General features: G+C 46.3%; 1 protein-coding gene across 3 annotated transcripts in view; it reads right to left on the minus strand.

Moving 5' to 3' along the window:
• The window catches only part of LOC135526583 (protocadherin-1-like), a 430021-nt gene that overhangs the window by 343170 nt on the left and 62963 nt on the right, over window positions 1-23888 (minus strand). The window lies entirely within an intron of this gene.

The following is a 23888-nucleotide window of genomic DNA, read 5'->3' on the forward strand; positions in this document are numbered from 1 at the left end:
AACTATGAGCCATGCCAAAATGTGTGTGTGTGTGTGTGTGTGTGTGTGTGTGTGTGTGTGTGTGTGTGTGTGTGTGTGTGTGTGTGTGTGTGTGTGTGTGTGTGTGTGTGTGTGTGTGTGTGTGTGTGTGTGTGTCTTTAAACTCGTACAAACTATTTCTCCCTCACAAACTTACAATATACCTGTAATGTAACTGTATACAAAACATGTCACCAGACCACCTCTTTCCACTTGTCTGAGGTTGTGAGGAGAATACTGAGGACAATCTGTCACAGCAGACACCGTTTCTGCTGGGCTCCCTCTCCACCTTGTCTGTAGTTGTCAGGGAAGAGAGGTGTCTCATTCTACTGTGGTGACACAAGCTGTCTCTCTGCGCTGGCACAGCGTTGGCACCGTGACACCCTCTGGGAAGTGGGAGATGGTTAAAGCATGGCAGATAGCAGATGGCAACCGCTCAGCGCTGGCAGATATGGGCAGAGAAGGGGGCATGAAGGTAGGAACTCCAGTCTTCCGCCAGAAATAAAACTTGAAGAGTAATGGTGTTAGTGCCAAGACCAAGAGTTGAACGGAACGGTTGACTGCACAGATGCAATGTAGTGGTCTGTGTGCGTAAATATGGACAGGGGTGTGAACGTGGACCGGGGTGTCTGTGTGAACGTGGACCGGGGTGTCTGTGTGAACGTGGACCGGGGTGTCTGTGTGAACGTGGACCGGGGTGTCTGTGTGAACGTGGACCGGGGTGTCTGTGTGAACGTGGACCGGGGTGTCTGTGAACGTGGACCGGGGTGTCTGTGTGAACGTGGACCGGGGTGTATGAGTGAACGTGGACCGGGGTGTGTGAGTGAACGTGGACCGGGGTGTGTGAGTGAACGTGGACCGGGGTGTGTGAGTGAACGTGGACCAGGGTGTCTGTGTGAACGTGGACCGGGGTGTCTGTGTGAACGTGGACCGGGGTGTGTGAGTGAACGTGGACCGGGGTGTCTGTGTGAACGTGGACCGGGGTGTGTGAGTGAACGTGGACCGGGGTGTCTGTGTGAACGTGGACCGGGGTGTGTGAGTGAACGTGGACCGGGGTGTCTGTGTGAATGTGGACCGGGGTGTCTGTGTGAACGTGGACCGGGGTGTCTGTGTGAACGTGGACCGGGGTGTCTGTGTGAACGTGGACCGGGGTGTGTGAGTGAACGTGGACCGGGGTGTGTGAGTGAACGTGGACCGGGGTGTGTGAGTGAACGTGGAACAGGGTGTCTGTGTGAACGTGGACCGGGGTGTGTGAGTGAACGTGGACCGGGGTGTGTGAGTGAACGTGGACCGGGGTGTGTGAGTGAACGTGGACCGGGGTGTCTGTGTGAACGTGGACCGGGGTGTCTGTGTGAACGTGGACCGGGGTGTCTGTGTGAACGTGGACCGGGGTGTCTGTGTGAACGTGGACCGGGGTTTCTGTGTGAACGTGGACTGGGGTGTGTGAGTGAACGTGGACCGGGGTGTGTGAGTGAACGTGGACCGGGGTATGTGAGTGAACGTGGACCGGGGTGTGTGAGTGAACGTGGACCGGGGTGTGTGAGTGAACGTGGACCGGGGTGTGTGAGTGAACGTGGACTGGGGTGTGTGAGTAACCCTATCACTAAAGCAGCAGTACATGACAAAATGCACTAAACAAAACACACTATTATAAGCTGCTCTCCTCCTCCTTCTCTACGGTCTTCCTAATCAACAAGGATCGAACATGAGATAGAAAGGCCGAAGACACATTATAAAGCGGATAACTACTAAAGTGGCTCGCTAGACCACCTCTACGCTTCATTCCAATTTCACTTCATAAGAGCTCAGAGCTCCTTCCTCATATGGGGCCTCCTCCTCCACATTATTGTGTGTGTGTGGGGGGGGGGGTATAATGGCCAGACTGGTGGATTCAATATTATTCAATATCACAGACCTCATTACACTGTGAATTACAGAGGGATCTTGTTCGAGAAAGGCCTGCTGATGGTTGCCTAGCAAACAAACGGATGACGATGCTCCCACCATCGTCATCGCCAGGGCCGACTGAATGGAGAGAGCTGGGGAGGGGACAAAGGAGTGGAGGAGAGAGGGAAAGAATAAGAGAGAGCTCTCGGCACAAATGGCAGCACTTAATATACTGCCTCTTTCAGTGCCTTAGCTCCGAAGTGTTGGGCGGAATAAATAGCCACTTACTAAGCCACGCGACTAAAGAAGTCAGACGTTCACTGTGGAGGGTCCACATTGGAAATGTCGCTTTCAGCATTTACATAGGAGGTAAACGGGAGAATGTGTACTGCATGTAGTATGTGCGCATACAGCACACCTATGTAGATTGGGTCAACACTTTACTTGAATTGGCCACCACAAAGCTGTGTGAGATGAGAGGAGGAGATATTGGTATTAGTAGAGAGAGAGGAGGAGCATTGGTGCTTAGAACACCCTCTGTCTGAGAGAAGCTTCACACACTCTGTCTCCGACACTATTCATGTCTAGCAATGAGAGGAGAGTAGAGACAGGATTCAGTAGCGTGAGAGACAGACCATCTCTGTGTGACCAACACTCAGACATGAAGCCACCTCTCCTTATTTCTTCCTTCCTTTCTCACACACAGGTAGACAGCTGCTCTGTGTCCTATCCAATAAACACACAAACACGGTCACAGCAGAGAGCTTCTCCTCATAGCCCAGCGTGAGAAAAGCCTCCTTCATCCCATCGCTCCTGAAAGACAAGCTGCCTCCACTCCATCGCTCCTGAAAGTCAAGCTGCCTCCACTCTATCACTCCTGAAAGACAAGCTGCCTCCACTCTATCACTCCTGAAAGACAAGCTGCCTCCACTCTATCACTCCTGAAAGACAAGCTGCCTCCACTCTATCACTCCTGAAAGACAAGCTGCCTCCACTCTATCACTCCTGAAAGACAAGCTGCCTCCACTCTATCGCTCCTGAAAGACAAGCTGCCTCCACTCTATGACTCCTGAAAGACAAGCTGCCTCCACTCTATCACTCCTGAAAGACAAGCTGCCTCCACTCTATCACTCCTGAAAGACAAGCTGCCTCCACTCTATCGCTCCTGAAAGACAAGCTGCCTCCACTCTGTCACTCCTGAAAGACAAGCTGCCTCCACTACCACTCCTGAAAGACAAGCTGCCTCCACTCTATCACTCCTGAAAGACAAGCTGCCTCCACTCTATCACTCCTGAAAGACAAGCTGCCTCCACTCTCTCACTCCTGAAAGACAAGCTGCCTCCACTCTATCACTCCTGAAAGACAAGCTGCCTCCACTCTATCACTCCTGAAAGACAAGCTGCCTCCACTCTATCACTCCTGAAAGACAAGCTGCCTCCACTCTATCACTCCTGAAAGACAAGCTGCCTCCACTCTATCACTCCTGAAAGACAAGCTGCCTCCACTCTGTCACTCCTGAAAGACAAGCTGCCTCCACTCTATCACTCCTGAAAGACAAGCTGCCTCCACTCTATCACTCCTGAAAGACATGAGCATTTTAACACGACATGGCGCAATAAACCCCATTAATGGAATCTTTGCATGATCACGTCTACATGCGGGAGTGATTGTCGACAAGGAAAACGTCAACTGTAATAAGCCCGAAGAAATATGATCCAGATACAACCATTTTTAAACGCTTTTTATTTTCCCACGGCCGCCTTCATTGGAAGCTTTTTATCACAGAGTGTAGTCACATTTAACTCTGCATTTGCTCTGAGCGCTGTGTAGTTTACTCACACGGTCCCTGATCAATTGCCGACTTTGCCGAAAACAATTCCATGTTTATGAAAAGAGAGACCAACTGTCTGCAAGCCCCCAGTGGCATCTGATGAGAACAAGAGGCAGAATTATTTAACGTCCTCGGCTGACAGAGGAATTACAACGTTTTCACTCCGTGTTACGCAATTATGTTCTTAATGAGCATTTTCTCTCTCACAAAAACAAGAAGGGAGGAGGAAGATGGGGTAGAAAATGAGGGGGAGGAAGGGAAGGGGGAAACAAGATTTCTGCCTGGTCACAGACCTGCCTCGAAGCCTCTCAAAAACAATTTGATGTTTTTGGGAGGCATTGGGATCATTGGAGTGAAAATTAAACCAACAAAAAATACTATTTTTCTCCTCACATTTGGAGTTCAGTGCATATGGGAATAAATAAGAAGACTTCTTTGTATTCATCATCAGTCCTGGTCACTGGTGACCTTGGAGGATAGAAAAAATAAATGGATCTGTCTAAAATACGTGAATATTCTATTAGCTCCTTCATTCAAATTATGTTCAGGTGAGGGCAAGCAAGGTTAGACTTTTACGGCAACAAGGAGAGACGTGGACGAGCATTGTTTCAAAAGAAGAAGTTCCCCACACACTGCTTACATGCAGAGTTCAACCTTTTATTCTTCAAAGGCAAACCGTATTTTTTTCAAGGCTTGGACAAAGCCTGATAGAACAGTTTTGTACTGTATTCCTTGTCATTGCTTCAGTCTTTCCACTGATAGTAAAACGATAAAGCTCTTTCTAGTGTACAGTTTGGTCAGAGGTTCATACAAGATGTGGTGTGACCGAGTCCTCTCTCTAAAAGGCTACACAGCTGTGTGAGTATTTGTCTGGGTGCCTGGGTTTATCAGTCACCATTTGGCTTCGACAGGGAGTGAACCTACACCCAAGGTGTCCGTTGCAGAGGTCACCGGCAGGTGTGGCGTCTGTGTGAGACTTCAAAACAAGTCATCATTAGCTAGGCTTTGAAGTGGGTGTGTATGTTTGTATTTGGGTGTGTGTGTGGGGGTGGGGTTGGGGGGGGCGGTATTGATGGTAGTTAAGCCAGAACAAACTTCCACTGATTAAGGCAAGCGTGAACTTTATCACCTGTTCGTCTGTCCATGGGAGACAGGCCCTTACAGTTTCTTCTGATATCTGATTTCCCGCATTCGATCCCAGTCAGTTATGCTAGGAATGTAATATCAGCAGGAATGGAAAAAAATGTAGAGCTGGAGAGATAGGAGAGAAATAGAAGAGGGTTGAAGGAAGGATGTAACTCAAGTGTGTGTGTATCTCATGTCCTGTGGTTGTTACATCAGCATATTGTGGAGGCCAGAGAGAACTGGTCTATAATCCCTCTGTCACACTGACCACGGTTACCTCCAATTCAAAGGACAAAGGTCAAATGACTAGTCAATAAGAATCTGCTCTAAACCCAACTGTAGCTCACTGTAATTCACCCATGTTTGCAGCCATGTGGAGAAACCCTAGACAAATCAAAGTCCTGTCCTTAGGCAAAGCTGTAATTAAAAAATTAATGAGTGAATAATTCACTCTACACCTAACCCCTAACCGCCTACAGACAGGCACACACACACAGACACACTTTCCTTTCCGGAACAATGTGCTGGGTGCCCTGTGGCGACTCCTCAGCTGTAAGGGTGTAATCTTGAGTGATTGAGGGTGATTGGCTGTGGCTGGGTCGAACCCCCACTGAGAGCACGCGCACACACACACACACACACACTGCAGCTGCTGCAACTGAAACATTCAGAGCCATGCTTCGCACAGACAGCTCATCTGCCTGAAGAAATATCCACCTTATTCAACCAACCCCCCCCCGCGCGCGTGCGCAAACACACACATCGTTCAAGGCCTCACATCCAAACAAGAGCATCTATAGACCTACACCAAAAAATACAGTTCAAACCTAAGTAGTACGGTACAATGTGAAAATGAGACGCTCAAGCCCTCATACACGCATAAACTCAATACACACTTAAAAATAGCCACAACAAGAAAATAAAAACCCTCACATTTCCAAACAAACACACCCACTCACTCATGCATCTTTCATGCCCATTAATGCAATGTAAAACAAGTAGGACAGTGCATTTAGTTATTAAGACACATTAGCATCAACTCTGTGCATAGAGCGGTAGGCCCACATTGGTTAGAAGGACTCCCTAATGCCATCCTCTAAGTAACCCACACATTTTCTACTGTAGGCCTAATGGGCGAGATGGTGAACACAAATTCTGCATTCTTACTGGACAAGCATACGATCTCTATTTCATGGTCCCCCTAAAATAGTTAAATAAAGGTTTGATCTTCATAAACCGTACACCATGTTTTGTTTGTGGGCCTATTAACACGTTGTTACGATGCGCCTGTGAGACAACCACATGTCAGGACCTTTCCCTCCATTTCCCCACAGACAAACAAACTGATTGTTTGGTACAAACATTTGCTTGCTAATTTACCTATGCTTTCGCTAATCCCTTCAAACATGTTTCTACGTAATCATGTAAAGGGCATGAATGGCAGAGTCTCTCTATCATGTCAGATTTAGTACTTCGGTTATTTTTCTATTGCCAACCTGTTCTACTCACCAACGCTGTTGGACTGTCTGGACTTCCTAGCTGAGCACCCGGCGGGATTACGCAATGGTTACGTGCCCTTTTTGCATTTGGTTTATCCCGGTTAAGAGGTGTTTCATTGTTTAGCTAAAATATTCATAATTCTGCTAATTCTGCATTTGTCTTCATTATCTGTTGTCCATTGTAATGTAAGTCTAAATTGTGCAAACATGTCGCCATTAAAGTGTGTTAATCACTGTCATTGCGAATTTACATGTTTAAAGGTCTGAATGGTTTATGCCAGGTTGTGGCACGTTGGGGAGAATTACTACTATGGCTGTACCATATACAATAAGTCAATATATGATATCAGATTTGTGTGTTTATGGCCATTGTTAGAGGCATTTTGGCGACATACGTTTATTATTTGTAGCAAATTATACGTTTGAGATTTATTTTTTTTCATAATTTTTCATGATCTGTTTTTGTAAGTACAACGTCTAAACCTAGTTTTCTTCATCACTGTAAATAAATATCACCGAATGTTGCACCTGAACCTCTCAACCTCAACTGTTGCTGCTCTACACCAGCTAAAGAGGGTGCAGGGTCTGCTATTTTAACAAAGGCCTACTTTTTTTATAGGCTACTGTGATACAATTAATTAGCACGTTTTTATCCGAAGTGACTTACAGACATAGTATTCAGTATGCAGTCCATACAGAAATGAAACCTATACTGTAAGCCTATACTATATCCCCAACACACCATGCTCCTTTCAACTGAACCATTGTAACCACATACAGGTGTAGGATCTTCATTTAAGCCAGTTATGGGAAAATAATCCTGCAGCAAAAGGAAATGTGAAGTATATTTTTGTACGGGTTGATACATTTTTTGTAAGTGAAAATCAAGTCTGAAATGTCAAAGTGAAAAACAAACAAACTTCAGAAGCCTTTTATAAATCTCAACTACACTACACGTTTTAAATCTCAAATACACTACACGTTTTAAATCTCAACTACACTACACGTTTTAAATCTCAAATACACTACACGTTTTAAATCTCAACTACACTACACGTTTTAAATCTCAAATACACTACACGTTTTAAATCTCAAATACACTACACGTTTTAAATCTCAACTACACTACACGTTTTAAATCTCAACTACACTACACGTTTTAAATCTCAAATACACTACACGTTTTAAATCTCAAATACACTACACGTTTTAAATCTCAAATACACTACACGTTTTAAATCTCAAATACACTACACGTTTTAAATCTCAAATACACTACACGTTTTAAATCTCAAATACACTACACGTTTTAAATCTCAAATACACTACACGTTTTAAATCTCAAATACACTACACGTTTTAAATCTCAAATACACTACACGTTTTAAATCTCAAATACACTACACGTTTTAAATCTCCTGCAACAGGGTGATCAAACTAAGCTGTAGTAGCTTCTTTAATACTGAATGCCAGATCCAAATCCAAACAAGTTCAGACCATTTTTTCAAGCTGTCATTGTAAAGGGAGCTAGACACATGTCTTCCTCTTGGCGAGAACTGCAGACACAACAACAACAACAAAACACACTGGAAACGCTGGCTGCCGAAGGTAATGGGAAACATACATATTGACACTTCAGTGTAATTGAAAGAGAAAGGCTGTTTGCCTGCGCTGCAATCACTACCTGACAAGACCATAGAGGAGAAGGCATCGTTTCCAGACAGATTTCAATTGAGAATGACACCCCAGTAGAGGTGCAAATGTGTTTGTTTGTTTTTGTGTGTGTGTGTGTGTGTGTGTGTGTGTGTGTGTGTGTGTGTGTGTGTGTGTGTGTGTGTGTGTGTGTGTGTGTGTGTGTGTGTGTGTGTGTGTGTGTGTGTGTGTGTGTGTGCGTGTGTGTGTGTGTGTGTGTGTGTGTGTGTGTGTGTGTGTGTGTGTGTGTGTGTGTGTGTGTGTGTGTGTGTGTGTGTGTGTGTGTGTGTGTGTGCGTGTGTTGTGTGTGTGTGTGTGTGTAGGGGTGTGTGTGGGTGTGCGTGTGCGTGTGCGTGTGTGTGTGTGTGTGTTTAGGTGTAAAGCAAGTTAAGCAGTGTTAGCAAAACCAATTTCCTCTGTTGCAGTAATTCGATTTGCAGTTTTTTTCATCCAAGAGACCTTAAATGAATCTGAATGAAGGTTAACGTATGTCTTACACTGGTGTGAGCAGGGGATTGCATTTGATTGGATGCAAATATACAAATGTATGGAATTCCTGATTAATTTAATCCATGCGCCATCATGGATTTGGAATAAGCGACTGTTAGGGGATGTCACAACTGAATAAGCATTCAACGAGGCTCTCTTGGAAGGCTAACAACTGATGTAAATACATGTTGGCTTTCTCAATGTACAGTATAGCTCTGCATTGGTAAGTGCTAGTGACTGAGGGTTAACCTATGTAGGTAAGTGCCCCCAGGAAGTCAAATGTGAGAGGTGGGACACTTACAACCCCTCAAAAACCCACATGCCATCTTGGCTTCCACACACACACACACGCACAACCAAATACCGGTCAATGGGATAAAGGACGTTCTTGCCAGACACTGTCTCCAGGGTAACAGTAGCCACACAGAGAAGTCAAGGGCCAGATGCAAATGAAATGCAAACAAACAGTGTGAGAGGGAAGGAGGGAGGCAGAGAGAGACAGGCAGCGAGAGAGAGAGAGAGAGAGAGAGAGAGAGAGAGAGAGAGAGAGAGAGAGAGAGAGAGAGAGAGAGAGAGAGAGAGAGAGAGAGAATATATCATTACAACACTGTATATATACATAATGTGACATTTGAAATGTCTTTATTCTTTTGGAACTTTTGTTAGTGTAATATTTACAGTTACTTTATGTATTGTTTATTATCTATTTCACTTGCTTTGGCAATGTAAATATATGTTTCCCATGCCAATAAAGCCCTTAAATTAAAGTTGAATTGAAATAAAAAATGTAATTGAGAGAGAGAGAGATAGTGAGAGATGGCGTGCCCCTGACCATAGCCTCGATATCACAGCAGGCAGACAAATGAAGAACCCCAAGCCCAGGGGAACCCACCGCCTCTGAGCCAACGAGGGTCAATCAGCTACATGATAATGCATACAGGTACAAACGACCTGAGAGCACAACAGTAAAGGGTGGCCACAGCACTCAAGGGAGTGATTGTAAAAGCTTCTTCTACTTTACCCAACACACAAATGGTTATATCCACCCTGCTACCACGAAAAGACTTCCACCCTGCTATACAACAATGGGTAAACGCTGTATTTCCTGTGACTGTGCTTCAAAACCTAATGTCTACCTGGTCCACCACTCCACCCTGGACTAGAACAGCCTTTACAACCAGGTCCACCTCTACAAGGCAGCAGTGCCCAACTTCGCCCGCCCTCAACCACAGCCCCAACACCTCACATAAGAGCAATAGATTAATAGACACCCCGCCCAGACCAGCGAGACACTCTGCCAGAACCCCACCCCCACCCCCTCCCCCCACCCCCGGATCTACCCACGACAAGAGGATCAACATCCAGACCATAACACCACCAGCCACATCCACATCCACATCCACAACCCTACCCCAATCAATCAACACCCCCCCAAGTCAAACATGCCCGCACCCCATGTAGGCCTCCTCAGATAAGACCTATGCCACTCCTGCCCACCCCCCACTCTCGCACATACGCCCAGGCCCCCACTCTTACACTAGCCCAAGCCAATGGCATGTACTAGACGCTCAGCAGGCTCTGCTCACACTTACTGGCCTGAGGCCAAACCACACAACCAACAACATTGGACACTTTATGGAACACAAAGCCTTCACTATCTCATCCTGGAATATCCAAGGCCTGAGGTCATCTGCCTTTGGCCTAAAGAGCAGGAACCTGGACTTCATCAAAGACATCAGAAATACAGACATTGTCGTCCTACAAGAAATATGGTGTAGAGGACATGGCACTGGTTGCCCCCTTGGTTACAGAGAGCTGGTAGTCCCATCCACCGAACAACCAGGTGTGAAACAGGGAAGGGACTCAGGGGGTATGCTAATTTGGTATAGAGCAGACCTAACTCACTCTATTAAATCAAAATCAGGAACATTTTACATTTGGCTAGAAATTCAAAAGGAAATGATCTCAACTTAGAAAAATGACCTCCTGTGGGCTACCTATATTTCCTCACTCAAATCCCCACATTTTAATGAAGACAGCTTCTCCATCCTGGAGGGGGAAATCAATCATTTCTAGGCCCAGGGACATGTACTAGTCTGTGGCAACCTAAATGCCAGAAATGGCTCTCGAGTGGCACAGCGATCTAAGGCATTGCATATCATTGCTTGAGGCGTCACTACAGACACCCTAGATCGAATTCAGGCTGAATCACAACCGGCCGTGATTGGAAGTCCCATAGAGCGGCGAACAATTGGCCCAGCGTCGTCCGGGTTTGGCCGGTGTGAGCCACCATTGTAAATAAGAATTTGTTCTTAACTGACTTGCCTAGTTGATTAAATAAAGTTTACATTGAAAAAAGTAATTAAAAAAAAGAACCTGACTCCCTCAGTACACAGCGGGACAAACATCGACCTGGAGATGACATCATCATCACGACAACATAACCAACAAAAACAGGTCGCAACTCCTGCAGCTCTGTCGCATGCTGGGTATGTACATAGTCAAAGGTAGGCTTCGAAGGGACTGCTAAGGTAAGTACAACTATAGCTCATCTCTTGGCAGTAGTACTATAGACTACTTTATCACTGACCTCAACCCGGAGTCTCTCTGAACGTTCACAGTCAGCCCACTGACATCCCTATCAGATCACAGCATAATCACAGTCTACTTGAACAGAGCAATACTCAAGGTGTCTATCCAAAATGGAATTGTATGGGTAAACCACTTCTCCAATCTTTTTTACCCTGTAACAAAGAACAAACAGCAAAAAATATAAATGATCAAATACAAATCTTAGAATCAACTATTAATGACTCCCAGAACCCACTGGATTCTCCAATTACATTGAATGAATTACAAGACAAAATACAAACCCTCCAAACCAAAAAGGTCTGTGGTGTTGATGGTATCCTCAATGAAATTATAAAATACACAGACCACAAATTCCAATTGGCTATACTTAAACTTTTTAACATCATACTTAGCTCTGGAATCCTCCCCAATATTTGGAACCAAGGATGGATCACCCCAATACACAAAAGTGAAGACAAATGTGACCCCAATAACTACAATGGGACAGCAACCCTGGGAAAATCTTCTGCATTAGAATTAACAGCAGACAAGATCATTTGCTCAGTGAAAACAATGTACTGAGCAAATGTCAAATTGGCTTTTTACCAAATTACCGTAGAACAGACCACGTATAAACCCTGCACACCCTAATTGACAAACAAATGAAAACAAAGGCAAAGTCTTCTCGTGCTTTGTTGATTTCAAAAAAGCTTTGACTCAATTTGACATGAGGGTCTGCTATCCAAATTGATGGAAAGTGGTGTTGGGGGAAAAACATACAACATTATAAAATCATGCAAACATACAACAAGTTGGTAAAAAACACACAGATTTCTTTCCACAGGGCCGTGGAGTGAGACAGGGATGCATCTTAAGCCCCACCCTCTTCAACATCTATATTAACGAATTGGCGAGGGGACTAGAACAGTCTGCATCACCCGACCTCACCCTACTATAACCTGAAGTCAAATGTCTACTGTTTGCTGATGATCTGGTGCTTCTGTCACCAACTAAGGAGGGCCTGCAGTAGCACCTAGATCTTATGCACAGATTATATCAGACCTGGGCCCTGGCAATAAAAAAAGAATGGTGTTCCAAAAAAAGTCTAATAAATAAAAATAAAATAATAAATAAAATTCCATCTGGACACCGTTGCCCTCGAGCACACAAAAAACAATACATGCCTTGGCCTAAACATCAGCGCCACAGGTAACTTCCTCAAAGCTGTTAATGAGCTGAGAGAAGGCAAGAAGGGCCTTCTATGCCATCAAAGGAACATCAAATTCGACTTACCAATTAGGGTATGGCTAAAAAGTTATGATTGTGAGGTCTGGGGTCCGCTCACCAACCAATAATTCACTAAATGGGACAAACACCAAATTGAGACTGCATGTAGAATTCTGCAAAAATTATCCTCTGTGTACAACGTAAAACACCAAATAATACATGCAGATCAGAATTAGGCTAAATTTCAAAATTCAGAAAGAGCCGTTGAATTCTACAACCACCGAAAAGGAAATGATTCCCAAACCTTCCATAACAAAGCCATCACCTACAGAGAGATGAACCTGGAGAGGAATCCCCTAAGCAAGCTGGTCCTGGGGCTCTGTTCACAAACACAAACAGACCCCACAGAGTCCCAGGAGAGCAACACAATTAGACCCAACCAAATTATGAGAAAACAAAAAAAAATATTTCTTGACACATTGGAAAGAATTAACAAAAAAACAGCAATCTAGAATGCTATTTGGCCCTAAACAGAGAGTACACAGTGGCAGAATACCTGACCACTGTGACTGACCCAAACTGAAGGAAAGCTTGGACTATGTACAGACTCAGTGAGCATAGCCTTGCTATTGAGAAAGGCAGACCTGGCTCTCAAGAGAACACAGACTACAGTGTATGTGCACACTGCCCACAAAATTAGGTGGAAACTGAGCTGTACTTCCTAACCTCGTGTCAAATGTATGACCATATATCTACTGGGTGAAATACCACAGTGTGCCATCACAGCACCAATATTTGTGACCTGTTGCCCCAAGAAAAGGGCTACCAGTGAAGAACAAACACCATTGTAAATACAACCAATATTTATGTTAAATTATTTTCCCTTTTGTACTTTAACTATTTGCACATCGTTATAACACTGTAAATAGACATAATATGAAATGTCTTTATTATTTTGGAACTTCTGTTGTGAAGTGTGCTGTAAATTTGTATTGTTTATTTCACTTTTGTTTATTATCTACCTCACTTGCTTTGTCAATTTTAACACAAGTCTCCCATGCCAATAAAGCCCTTAAATTGAAATTAAATTCAATTGAAATTGAATTGAGAGAGAGAGAGAGAGAATGTTGCCTGCAACACTCTGATACCAGAGTGATGCCAGAGTGTTGCCTGCATTACCCTCCCACTCTCCTACTCTCAAATGATACCAGAGTGTTTGCCTGCATTACCCTCCCACTCTCCTACTCTCAAATGATACCAGTGTTTACTGCATTAACCTCCCACTCTGCTACTCTCAAATGGTACCAGAGGGTTCTTATTGGGTCTCCCTAATTCCACCCTCCATCCTCCAACTTTCATTAACCCCATCCATCTGTATTGGCACCTCGTCTCGATCCCACCATTAGGGGGCCCTCAGCGGCGGCCCAACGATGGACGCGTTGCTCCTCAATAATCTCCCGGCCAGCGATCCATTGTCACACATGGAGGGCCTGAGTAGCCGACCTCTATTTTTACAATTTATGGCTATATGACAGGGCTGGCAAGAGAAAGGTCGCTGAGAGAAGTTAAACTCGAGCTGACTAGTGTGTTGAGACAAAGTGTAGGCCAACAGGAGAAAAACATTCAAAAATGTGAAGAGTGCAAACAACTACTTATTTATACTTATTCATACGGTACAACATAGGCCATTCTCGCGCCGTCCTGCCAATCGCTCCATCTGCAGTTGCGCAGGCTGACTGTTTACCACTCTGTCTTTCTGATGTCTGACAACAAAGTGACAGATGCGGTCTCCTTCTTGTAGCTGATCTCTTCCCTCGTCAAATATCTGCAACGCTTTTTGTCTGAACGTTTTCCCTGGGATAGCTATGCATCATCGCTCTTCCTGAACCAATCCCCTGGGGGTGAGGAAGTGGTGGCTCTCATTCCTGAAATTCTTTCTTCAGGAACCGCCACCCCTCCACCTTCCACTGTGGCATTTGCTAGAATGTGCCAAGAGAAGGTAACAAGAGGGTGAAGTAATCTTCAAAGTCACATGGCAAAGAGAAAGAGAGTAGGGGTGGGGGGTATTGAGAGAGGTAGAAAGGGGAGAGAAAGACAGTCAGAGAATAGTGTGCAAGAGGTGGCAGAGGTAGAAGAGGGAGAAAGAGGAGTGAAGGTTCTGAGCACCATATTGATTAGAGCACTAAATCTGTCAGACAGAGGCTAAAAGGTTTCAGGTAAAGCGCTGGGAGATACATAAGGATATGCAGTGGAGAGGCTACAGCCAGACAGTGCCTTGCAGCAGAATGTGTTAGCATTGGTTAGCTACAGCCTGGCAGTGCCTTGCAGCAGAATGTGTTAGCATTGGTTAGCTACAGCCTGGCAGTGCCTTGCAGCAGAATGTGTTAGCATTGGTTAGCTACAGCCTGCCAGTGCCTTGCAGCAGAATGTGTCAGCATTGGTTAGCTACATGTGGAAATGATGTGGAAACAATGCGAATTCAACCAGTTTGTACCCCGTGAGTAATAGTATCACAGAGAAGAAAAAACATATTTTTTTTACTGGACAAATCTGAGGAGGCATGTGCCACCTATGGAAATGACACCCCTGCCTGCCAGTACCTTACAGCACAATGTGTTAGCATTGGTTAGCTATAGGCTGCCAGTACCTTACAGCACAATGTGGTAGCATTGGTTAGCTGTAGCCTGCCAGTACCTTACAGCACAATGTGGTAGCATTGGTTAGCTGTAGCCTGCCAGTACCTTACAGCACAATGTGGTAGCATTGGTTAGCTATAGGCTGCCAGTATCTTACAGCACAATGTGGCAGCATTGGTTAGTATCTGCAAAGGGAGGATGTAGATGTCTTTTTTCTTTGTGTTCCTCTCAGAAAAGAGCAGCGTAGTTAGCATAATGGTCAAGATTATTTAACTTGATTATTTAACTAGATAATTTTTTCGCCAAGATGCAGGCAAATATTTTCTATAAAGTATGGGCAGAATAGGAAATGGTCAAAAGAGCTATGTTTAATGATACCGGGTTGGTGTGATTTGTAGGGTGTGTACAGCCTAGCACGAAGACTCAGAGCACGTTGTCACCTGGTGTGTGTGTGTGTGTGTGTGTGTGTGTGTGTGTGTGTGTGTGTGTGTGTGTGTGTGTGTGTGTGTGTGTGTGTGTGTGTGTGTGTGTGTGTGTGTGTGTGTGTGTGTGTGTGTGTGTGTGTGTGTGTGTGTGTGTGTGTGTGTGTGTGTGTGAGCGAGAGAGAGAGAGAGAGAGAGAGAGAGAGAAATGAATTAGAAGGGCAGAGTGCAGGATTGTTTCTGTATGTGAGAGATGGACAGTGTGTGTGACTCTGTGAGTATGACAAGGGGTGGTGGTGGTGTGCGTGTGTGTGTCTGTGTCTGTGTGTCTCTGGGTGAGGATTAGGATGGACAGCGCAGGGCTCAGAGGCTGAGAGGAAGGCCGGGCGGGAGGGATTAACGACGGGTAATCTGAAGATGTGCACACACACACACACGCACACACGCACGAACGCACGCACGCACGCACACACACACACACACACACACACACACACACACACACACACACACACACACACACACACACACACACACACACACACACACACACACACACACACACACACACACACACAGACAGCAGTGCCAGTCCACACCACCACTGCCCAGCCTTCTCTAATGGCAGTGGAAGAAGAGCAGAGGAAAGGAGGAGAGAAAACATGAGGGAGGGAAGGAGGGAGGGAGGGTGGAGGATAAGAGAAAACTTCCCTCTTACACACCTCAGAGCATCACTGCACACGGAGTAGGAAGACTTTTCTATCCATTTTTATTCCTAGTTAACCCAACTTCTTTAGTTTTTCATTGCAGAGATCTCTTTAAGGTTTTGGTGCAGAGAGGAGGGAAATTTGGACTGAGATGGTTAAACCACCCAGTTAGGCTTTTCTAGTGCTTTCCATCACTTTCTGCTTTCTGCTTTGAGAGAGAGAGAAATAGGGACCATGAGGAGGACTATAGAGCCCCCCTCTCTCTTTTCCTTGTCTGTCTGTCTGTCTGTGTCTGTCTGTCTGTGTCTGTCTGTCTGTCTGTCTGTCTGTCTGTCTGTCTGTCTGTCTGTCTGTCTGTCTGTCTGTATGTCTGTATCTCTCCTCCCTGACTGTCTGTATCTCACTCCCTCCCTCCCTCCCTCCCTCCCTCCCTCCCTCCCTCCCTCCCTCCCTCCCTCCCTCCCTCCCTCCCTCCCTCCCTCCCTCCTCCCTCCCTCCCTCCCTCCCTCCCTCCCTCCCTCCCTCTCTCTCTGTCTGTCTGTCTGTCTGTCTGTCTGTCTGTCTGTCTGTCTGTCTATGTATGTATGTCTGTATGTCTGTATGTATGCATGTATCTTTCCTCCCTGTCTGACTGTCTGTCTGTATGTATCTCCCCTCCCTCCCTCCCTCCCTCCCTCCCTCCCTCCCTCCCTCCCCCTCCCTCCCTCCCTCCCTCCCTCCCTCCCTCCCTCCCTCCCTCCCTCCCTCCCTCCCTCCCTCCCTCCCTCCCTCCCTCCCTCCCTTCCTCCCTCCCTGTCTGTCTGTATATCTGTCTGTCTGTATGTCTGTTTGTCTGTCTCCTCATTTTCTGTCTGTCTCTCTCTCTCTCTGCATCTCGCTGTCTCACCCCATCTATCATCATCCCCCCTCTCTCTTTCTCTCTTGCTGTGCTTTTCTCTCTTCCTTCAATAAACTGTGAGCCATACATTAGGGACCAAGCAACAGCAGAATGTGAGAATGAAAGCAAAAAAATCTGGGGGAATATGTCAGAATAAATCATGTTCAGCACTGACACAAGGACTTGAAAGAGCATGAGTACCAAATCACTCTTAACCTCTCCTCCTCACACTGTCTCTCAATCCCACCCCTCTCCCCCTTCATCTATCCTGCACCCAACCTTCCTTACAGTCTGTTGTGTTATATTTCATGTTCATTGTTATCGTACTCTCTCTCCCCCTGTACTCTCTCTCCCCCTATACTCTCTCTCTCCCCCTGTACTCTCTCTCCCCCTATACTCTCTCTCTCCCCCTGTACTCTCTCTCCCCCTATACTCTCTCTCTCCCCCTGTACTCTCTCTCCCCCTATACTCTCTCTCTCCCCCTGTACTCTCTCTCCCCCACCATCTCTCTCTCCCCCTGTACTCTCTCCCCCTATACTCTCTCTCTCCCCCTGTACTCTAACTCCCCCTGTACTCTCTCCCCCTATACTCTCTCTCACCCCCGGTACTCTCTCTCCCCCACCATCTCTCTCTCCCCCTGTACTCTCTCCCCCTGTACTCTCTCTCTCCCCCACCATCTCTCTCGCCCCCTGTACTCTCTCCCCCTATACTCGCTCTCTCCCCCACCATCTCTCTCTCCCCCTGTACTCTCTCCCCCTATACTCACTCTCTCCCCCTGTACTCTCTCTCTCCCACCATCTCTCTCTCCCCCACCATCTCTCTCTCCCCCTATACTATCTCTCTCCCCATGTACTCTCTCTCCCCCACCATCTCTCTCTCCCCCACCATCTCTCTCTCCCCCTGTACTCTCTCACCTCCTCCACCATCTCTCTCTCCCCCTGTACGCTCTCTCTCCTCCACCATCTCTCTCTCCCCACCATCTCTCTCCCCCACCATCTCTCTCTCCCCCTGTACTCTCTCTCCCACATATACTCTCTCTCCCCCACCATATCTCTCTCTCCCCCCTAAACTCTCTCTCCTCCACCATCTCTCTCTCTCCCCCTAAACTCTCTCTCCTCCACCATCTCTCTCTCTCCCCCTATACTCTCTCTCCTCCACCATCTCTCTTTTCCCCCTATACTCTCTCTCCTCCACCATCTCTCTCTCTCCCCCTATACTCTCTCTCCTCCACCATCTCTCTCTCTCCCCCTATACTCTCTCTCCTCCACCATCTCTCTCTCACCCTATACTCTCTCTCCTCCACCATCTCTCTCTCCACCTATACTCTCTCTCCTCCACTATCTCTCTCTCCCCCTATACTCTCTCTCTTCCACCATCTCTCTCTCCCCCTGTACTCTCTCCCCCTATACTCTCTCCCGCTATACTCTCCCCCATCATCTCTCTCTCCCCCTATACTCTCCCCCACCATCTCTCTATCCCCCTATAATCTCTCTCCCCCACCATCTCCCCCCAGGCAAACATTGGCATGGGGCACCATAATGATATAAATTACCTAAGACATATTTTTCTGGTTGCAAAACATAAAATAGTTACAAAATATGGCATTGCAACCAACTCTCCTCCCCATCTCTCTCTCTCTACCCCCAACTCCTCGCCCATCTCTCTCTCTACCCCCAACTCCTCCCCCATGTCTCTCTTTACCATCCCACTCCTCCTCCATCTCTCTCTCTACCCCCCAACTCCTCCTCCATCTCTCTCTTTACCCTCCCACTCCTCCTCCATCTCTCTCTTTACCCTCCCACTCCTCCTCCATCTCTCTCTACCCCCCAACTCCTCCTCCATCTCTCTCCACCCCCTACTCCTCCTCCATCTCTCTCTACCCTCCCACTCCTCCTCCATCTCTCTCTATCCCCCAACTCCTCTTCATCTCTCTCTACCCCCCCACTCCTCCTCCATCTCTCTCTTTACCCCCCAACTCCTCCTCGATCTCTCTCTACCCCCCCACTCCTCCTCCATCTCTCTCTACCCTCCCACTCCTCCCCCATCACTCTCTCTACCCCCCACTCCTCCTTAATCTCTCTCTACCCCCCCACTCCTCCTCCATCTCTCTCTTTACCCTCCCACTCCTCCTCCATCTCTCTTTAACCTCCCACTCCTCCTCCATCTCTCTCTACCCTCCCACTCCTCCCCCATCTCTCTCTTTACCCTCCCACTCCTCCTCCATCTCTCTCTCTACTCCCCAACTCCTTCTCAATCTCTCTCTTTACCCTCCCACTCCTCCTCCATCTCGCCCTTTACCCTCCCACTCCTCCTCCATCTCTCTCTCCCCCCCAACTCCTCCTCCATCTCTCCCCCCAACTCCTCCTCCATCTCTCTCTGCCCCCACACTCCTCCTCCATCTCTCTCTTTACCCTCCCACTCCTCCATCTCTCTACCCCCCAACTCCTCCCCATCTCTCTATTTAACTCCCCACTCCTCCTCCATCTCTCTCTTTACCCTCCCACTCCTCCCCCATCTCCCTCTTTACCCCCCACTCCTCCCCCATCTCTCTCTTTAACTTCCCACTCCTCCTCCATCTCTCTCTTTACCCCCCCACTCCTCCTCCATCTCTCTCTACCCTCCCACTCCTCCTCCATCTCTCTTTACCCTCCCACTCCTCCTCCATCTCTCTCTACCCTCCCACTCCTCCCCCATCTCTCTCTTTACCCTCCCACTCCTCCTCCATCTCTCTCTACCCATCAAATCCTCCTCCATCTCTCTCTACCCCCCACTCCTCCTCCATCTCTCTCCACCCCCCACTCCTCCTCCATCTCTCTCTACCCCCAAACTCCTCCTCCATCTCTCTCTACCCCCCCCACTCCTCCATCTCTCTCTTTACCCTCCCATTCCTCCCCCATCTCTCTCTACCCCCCACTCCTCCTCCATCTCTCTCTTTACCCTCCCACTCCTCCTCCATCTCTCTCTTTACCCTCCCACTCCTCCTCCATCTCTCTTTACCCTCCCACTCCTCCCCCATCTCTCTCTACCCCCACTCCTCCTCCATCTCTCTCTACCCTCCCACTCCTCCTCCATCTCTCTCTTTACCCTCCCACTCCTCCTCCATCACTCTCTTTACCCTCCCACTCCTCCTCCGTCTCTCTCTCTCTGCCCCTCCCACTCCTCCTCCATCTCTCTCTCTACACCTCCCACTCCTCCTCCATCTCTCTCTCTAGCCATCCTATTCCTCCTCCTCCATCCATCCATCCATCCATCATCTCTCTCGCTCTCTCTCTACCATCCCACTCCTCCTCCATCCATCCATCTCTCTCTCTCTCTCTCACACTCTCTTTCTATCTCTCCCCCTTCATCTATCTCTCTAACCCTCCCACTCCTCCTCCATCTCTCTCTTTTTTTCACTCTGTCTCATGTTGTTGTGGTGTTTTGGAGAACATACTTATTATTGTCCTCCATGAAGCAGGCTGTGGGTGAGTTGCAGTGAGCATATTTATTATTGTCAACCATGAAGCTGGCTGTGGGTGAGTTGTAGTGACCATCTTTATTATTTATTATTGTCAACCATGAAGCAGGCTGTGGGTGAGTTGCAGTGACCATCTTTATTATTGTCAACCGTGAAGCAGGCTGTGGGCGAGTTGCAGTGACCATATTTATTATTTTCAACCATGAAGCAGGCTGTGGGTGAGTTGCAGTGAACATATTTATTATTTTCAACCATGAAGCAGGCAGTGGGTGAGTTGCAGTGAACATATTTATTATTTTCAACCATGAAGCAGGCTGTGGGTGAGTTGTAGTGACCATATTTATTATTTTCAAACATGAAGCAGGCAGTGGGTGAGTTGCAGTGAACATATTTATTATTTTCAACCATGAAGCAGGCTGTGGGTGAGTTGTAGTGACCATATTTATTATTTTCAAACATGAAGCAGGCAGTGGGTGAGTTGCAGTGAACATATTTATTATTTTCAACCATGAACCAGGCTGTGGGTGAGTTCTAGTGACCATATTTATTATTTTCAACCATGAAGCAGGCTGTGGGTGAGTTGCAGTGACCATATGTATTACTTTCAACCATAAAGCAGGCTGTGGGTGAGTTATAGTGACCATATTTATTATTTTCAACCATGAAGCAGGCTGTGGGTGAGTTGTAGTGACCATATTTATTATTGTCAACCATGAAGCAGGCTGTGGGTGAGTTGTAGTGACCATATTTATTATTGTCAACCATGAAGCAGGCTGTGGGCGAGGTGTAGTGACCATATTTATCATTGTCAACCATGAAGCAGGCTGTGGGTGAGTTGCAGTGACCATATTTATTATTGTCATCCATGAAGCAGGCTCTGGGTGAGTTGCAGTGACCATATTTATTATTGTCAACCATGAAGCAGGCTGTGAGTGAGTTGCAGTGACCACATTTATTATTGTCAACCATGAAGCTGGCTGTGGGTGAGTTGCAGTGACCATATTTATTATTGTCAACCATGAAGCTGGCTGTGGGTGAGTTGCAGTGACCATATTTATTATTGTCCACCATGAAGCAGGCTGTGGGTGAGTTGCAGTGACCATATTTATTATTGTCATCCATGAAGCAGGCTGTGGGTGAGCTGCAGTGACCATATTTATTATAGTGATCCATGAAGCAGGCTGTGGGCGAGTTGCAGTGACCATCTTTATTATTGTCATCCATGAAGCAGGCTGTGGGCGAGTTGCAGTGACCATATTTATTATTGTCATCCATGAAGCAGGCTGTGGGCGAGTTGCAGTGACCATATTTATTATTGTCATCCATGATGCAGGCTGTGGGCGAGTTGCAGTGACCATATTTATTATTGTCATCCATGAAGCAGGCTGTGGGCGAGTTGCAGTGACCATATTTATTATTGTCATCCATGAAGCAGGCTGTGGGTGAGTTTCAGTGACCATATTTATTATTGTCAACCATGAAGCAGGCTGTGGGCGAGTTGCAGTGACCATATTTATTATTATCAACCATGAAAAAGGCTGTGGGTGAGTTGCAGTGACCATATTTATTATTGTCAACCGTGAAGCAGGCTGTGGGCGAGTTGCAGTGACCATATTTATTATTGTCAACCATGAAGCTGGCTGTGGGTGAGTTGCAGTGACCATATTTATTATTGTCAACCATGAAGCTGGCTGTGGGTGAGTTGTAGTGACCATCTTTATTATTTATTATTGTCAACCATGAAGCAGGCTGTGGGTGAGTTGCAGTGACCATCTTTATTATTGTCAACCGTGAAGCAGGCTGTGGGCGAGTTGCAGTGACCATATTTATTATTTTCAACCATGAAGCAGGCTGTGGGTGAGTTGCAGTGAACATATTTATTATTTTCAACCATGAAGCAGGCAGTGGGTGAGTTGCAGTGAACATATTTATTATTTTCAACCATGAAGCAGGCTGTGGGTGAGTTGTAGTGACCATATTTATTATTTTCAAACATGAAGCAGGCAGTGGGTGAGTTGCAGTGAACATATTTATTATTTTCAACCATGAAGCAGGCTGTGGGTGAGTTGTAGTGACCATATTTATTATTTTCAAACATGAAGCAGGCAGTGGGTGAGTTGCAGTGAACATATTTATTATTTTCAACCATGAACCAGGCTGTGGGTGAGTTCTAGTGACCATATTTATTATTTTCAACCATGAAGCAGGCTGTGGGTGAGTTGCAGTGACCATATGTATTACTTTCAACCATAAAGCAGGCTGTGGGTGAGTTATAGTGACCATATTTATTATTTTCAACCATGAAGCAGGCTGTGGGTGAGTTGTAGTGACCATATTTATTATTGTCAACCATGAAGCAGGCTGTGGGTGAGTTGTAGTGACCATATTTATTATTGTCAACCATGAAGCAGGCTGTGGGCGAGGTGTAGTGACCATATTTATCATTGTCAACCATGAAGCAGGCTGTGGGTGAGTTGCAGTGACCATATTTATTATTGTCATCCATGAAGCAGGCTCTGGGTGAGTTGCAGTGACCATATTTATTATTGTCAACCATGAAGCAGGCTGTGAGTGAGTTGCAGTGACCACATTTATTATTGTCAACCATGAAGCTGGCTGTGGGTGAGTTGCAGTGACCATATTTATTATTGTCAACCATGAAGCTGGCTGTGGGTGAGTTGCAGTGACCATATTTATTATTGTCCACCATGAAGCAGGCTGTGGGTGAGTTGCAGTGACCATATTTATTATTGTCATCCATGAAGCAGGCTGTGGGTGAGCTGCAGTGACCATATTTATTATAGTGATCCATGAAGCAGGCTGTGGGCGAGTTGCAGTGACCATCTTTATTATTGTCATCCATGAAGCAGGCTGTGGGCGAGTTGCAGTGACCATATTTATTATTGTCATCCATGAAGCAGGCTGTGGGCGAGTTGCAGTGACCATATTTATTATTGTCATCCATGATGCAGGCTGTGGGCGAGTTGCAGTGACCATATTTATTATTGTCATCCATGAAGCAGGCTGTGGGCGAGTTGCAGTGACCATATTTATTATTGTCATCCATGAAGCAGGCTGTGGGTGAGTTTCAGTGACCATATTTATTATTGTCAACCATGAAGCAGGCTGTGGGCGAGTTGCAGTGACCATATTTATTATTATCAACCATGAAAAAGGCTGTGGGTGAGTTGCAGTGACCATATTTATTATTGTCAACCGTGAAGCAGGCTGTGGGCGAGTTGCAGTGACCATATTTATTATTGTCAACCATGAAGCTGGCTGTGGGTGAGTTGCAGTGACCATATTTATTATTGTCAACCATGAAGCTGACTATGAGTGAGTTGCAGTGACCATCTTTATTATTTATTATTTTCAACCATGAAGCAGGTAGTGGGTGAGTTGCAGTGAACATATTTATTATTTATTATTTTCAACCATGAAGCAGGCAGT

The sequence above is a fragment of the Oncorhynchus masou genome, chromosome 32 (genome assembly GCF_036934945.1).
Source record: "Oncorhynchus masou masou isolate Uvic2021 chromosome 32, UVic_Omas_1.1, whole genome shotgun sequence".
NCBI lineage: Eukaryota > Metazoa > Chordata > Actinopteri > Salmoniformes > Salmonidae > Oncorhynchus > Oncorhynchus masou.